This window comes from Lipotes vexillifer, unplaced genomic scaffold (assembly GCF_000442215.2).
Source record: "Lipotes vexillifer unplaced genomic scaffold, Lipotes_vexillifer_v1.1 scaffold149, whole genome shotgun sequence".
Classification (NCBI taxonomy): domain Eukaryota; kingdom Metazoa; phylum Chordata; class Mammalia; order Artiodactyla; family Lipotidae; genus Lipotes; species Lipotes vexillifer.
This window is the reverse complement of record NW_006779962.1, coordinates 501,770-505,501: the sequence shown is the minus strand read 5'-3', so window position 1 is coordinate 505,501 and position 3,732 is coordinate 501,770.

Sequence of the window (3,732 nt, the reverse complement as noted above, 5' to 3'; positions counted from 1 at the left end):
GGGGGGTGTAATCTGACTCCACGGCGGGCCAGAGGTCTTTTTCTACACCTATGGTTTCCCAGGAAATTGTGACAGCTGAATTTGCAATGATGTGGCTACAAATGGAATTTGCAAAATGTGTGAGTTCACGTGGTTTGGACATGAGAATAATTCCTTCACCCGGTCATGTTGGGAAGAGTCAAAACTTTCACTTCCCCTACCCCAAGAACAAGGCCTGTGCTTAGTAAATGCGTTCTGGAGGGAGGATGCAGGAGGGATGGGTGGAGGGATGGAGGGATGGGTGGAAGGATAAAGGAGGGATGGACAGAGAGATGTGGGAGGGATGGGTGGACTGCAGCTTCTGGGGAGGGCCTTTGCAGGAAAAGCTCCCAGCACGTCCCTGAGTCCCTGGCTATGGAATAAGGGCCCTGTTGCGAAGGAGCACCGAGACCTCGCAGCAGCCCTTGGCATTCTGGGGGAAACCTGGGCTCAGGAACCCCCTGGTTGTCAGAGTAGGCCTGTATGGAAAGGAACGGTCTGGGATGTTTGGATGGGCAGAGAAAGCTTCAGCCAGAAGCAGAAGCAAAGTCCCCAGCGGGAGGCATCGCAGGAGACAGACTTAGGATTCAGACGAGGGCTCCAACCCTGCCTCTGCCCAACGCCTAACCTCGGACCGGTCCTCAAGCTCCGTGACCATCCCCTAACAACAGGATAACAACGCACATGGCCTGGAACTGGACGGTCATTCCCTGCGAGGCAGAAGTGGGGCGGCTCCCACGAAGCGGCCGCAGCCTGTCGGCCGACCTCCCTCCAAAGGCCTCCTTTGGGGCCCGCCGGGACCCTGCTGCCACAAGGCTTCTAGGAGCTCGAGGCCGGTGGCAGCACTTCCACACCCTGTCCTCCTTCAGCTCAGACACAGGCTGTGTCCCCAGCAGCCCCTTCCCGGCCAGCTCTGCTGCTGCTGGCTGTGCTTGTACCCACTTCTGCAGTGGGTGTGTGCGTGCTGGCCTTTTAAGGCTGTTGCATTCAGGATCTACGTGCTGAGTCAGGATCTCCGTGTTGTAGACACCACAGCGTTTTCCCGTCTCCGCGGTCTCCTGTCCACCCAAACCAGCATGTCGACCGACAGCTTTCGGTTCCAGGCATGGAAACCCTTTGCAACAGCAAGATTTGGGTGCCTGAGCAGGTGCCGGGGAGGCCCGGCGTTTGGCCCCGCCTCCTTTGCACCTTGCTGGGTGATGCTGGGCAGTTCCCAGCGTGCTCGGTTTCTGTGTTTAACCACCCAGGGCAATGACTCTCACTCTCACTGTGAGGCTTAACTGGAGGCCAGGTGACACATACAAAGCCCTCAGGCGAGCCACGCAGCACTTAAGAAATGGGAGTGGCTATTAGTCATGAATAGTTAGAATAATATGCTAAGTCAGTGCAAATCTCACAGGGTGTAATGTTATAGATTCACATAACAATGGTGAGATATGCTACAAATCAACAGATTACATAGCCTATTTTTTAAACCTTTGTATCAGTTTTACCCATTTCTGTGACTTCTAGGAAAGAAGATAACTGGATTTTAAAGTAGCTGCAGTGCCTTGCTGACCTGTTGGTTTATTTATTTGGCATTTCATTTTTTTTTTTCTTTTGGCGGCGCCACGCGGCTCGCGGGATCTTAGTTCCTGGACCAGGGATTGAACCTGTGCCCCCCAACAGTGAGAGCTCGGAGTCCTAACCACTGGACTGCCAGCGAGGTCCTTATTTGGTGTTTCATTTAACGACTCTTTTTTCGACTACCTACCAGGGGGCTGAGCCCATTTTGCAGTGCTGGGAGTGAACTGGGGACAGGACAGAGATGGCCCCTGCTGCCACAGAGCTGACAGTCTAGAGGGATGAGACCGAGCAACAGACACCGTGGCGGAAACTGCAGACAGAGAAGAATGAGTCTCGTAGAGGGAGAGGGTCAGCACAGGAAGTGAGGGTGTGAGCCATGTGGCCATCTGGGCAAGAATCCCAGGCAGAGGGGTGGCAGGTGCAAAAGGCCCTGAGGTGGGGGCACCGCTGGGCGTGGCTGGAGGGCTGTGGGAATGAGGTCATCCGGGGAGGGGATGCGCCACATGGGACCTGCAAGTGATGAGATGTGATTTTCTCTCTGGTGAGGGGGAAGCCACGAAGGGCCCCCCAGTCTGGGCAGGAGGGTGACAGGGCCTCACCAAGGTTTCAGTGGGTCCTTGCTGGCTGCAGAGGACAGACTGAAGGGGGCAAGGGTGGCGCAGGGGGAGGCTGAGGGGCCCAGTAAGTGGGGGCCTGTGACCCTCCTCCCCTACTTTAGGGTATATGACTTCCTGCCCCATGGGTTTCATCTATGCCACTGAACTGGGACGCCCAGCTTCCCGCCTCTCCTGTGGGCTGTCCCGGTACTCTGTGTGGGCCTTTCTCACTAAGGAAAACTGCCATCACTCATGGTGCTAAAGGTGGGCCAAGCTGAGAGGCAACCCCCAGAGGGTACCGTTCACTTGTAGCCTGTGGGCTCCTCTCCAGGGTGCCATCTCTATAGAATGTGATGGGAGTTGCGCCCCCTGGAGTTGTGCCGTGGACGGTCCCAGCAAACAGCTCTGAGTCTGAGAAGACGTGGACGGTGGTGGGATGTTCTGCAGCGGTGTCCCCTCTTCCTGATATGTACTCTGAGTTCGTACAGTCTGCACCTGCTCACGGCACCCACGCCAAGCGTTTGGAGGAGGGCTCCTATCAGGTTCCATTCATGCAGTCGTGCATTCACTCACACCCAGCCTCCCTGCGGAGCCTCCCCCAAACCCTGTGAGGAACACAGGTGGGCCAGTGTCCCCAGTAGGACACTGGGGATCAGGAAGGTGTTGTGATTGGCTAACACACAGCAGTGAGGTCTGCGTCTCCTGACTTGGCTATTCTCCAGGCCAAACGTGATCTTCCTGCCGCTGGGCAGCGTCCCGCCAAGGGGCAGCCAGGTGGTGACAGTGCCCTCTGCACCCACCAGGGGGCAGCAGACGATCATCGGTGTTGATGGCTGGAGGGTGGCTGGCTACCTGCGTCCCAGCCCGGGCTCATCCTCTAGGTTGGTTCCCTGTCCAGGCAAGAAGGCCGAGCACAGTGAGGACACGAATAGGGTGCCCCATTCTGCCCCAAGCACTGTGCAAAGCACCTGGATGATTACTTCTGTTCAGTCCTCACCAGCGATTCTGACGGGATGGGGCGCTCCCCATTCTGCAGAGAGGGAGGGGGATCCTGCCAGGGGAAGGTGCCTGTGCAGGCTCTGGGGCCGGGGGTGGCTGGAGGCGCCGGGAGTCAGGCTCTGTCCACCACTTTGTGATTTCTCGGGGTGATGCTAGAAGTCGCCTGCTGCCGCGGGGTCGTCTCCTTTTGTCTCGGGCAAGGCAGGCTCGATCTCACCCGTCTGAGGCAGGCTCCTTCCTGTCCGTGTTCAAGAAGGTGCCGCACCCGTTTCCTCAGAGGAAGGATGCCCGGACAGGAACTTGGAGCTCACCAGTCACTTGGCCTGATTCTACTCCTGCCAGAGTCTGGGGTGTGCCCTGGGAGCCCAGCCCCTCCTCCGCTCCTCTCTGTGGGCCAGAAGCTGGCCTGGGTCCCCATGCTTCCTCCTCAGTTTGGAAAGGGGCCAGCCTGACTCTCTGCAGAGGCCACTGCCCAGAACAGAGGGCTCAGGGGACCCTCACTGAGCTCACAATGAGGTGGGGTGTCACCCTGCTCTGGCTCCTGCCCCAGGAA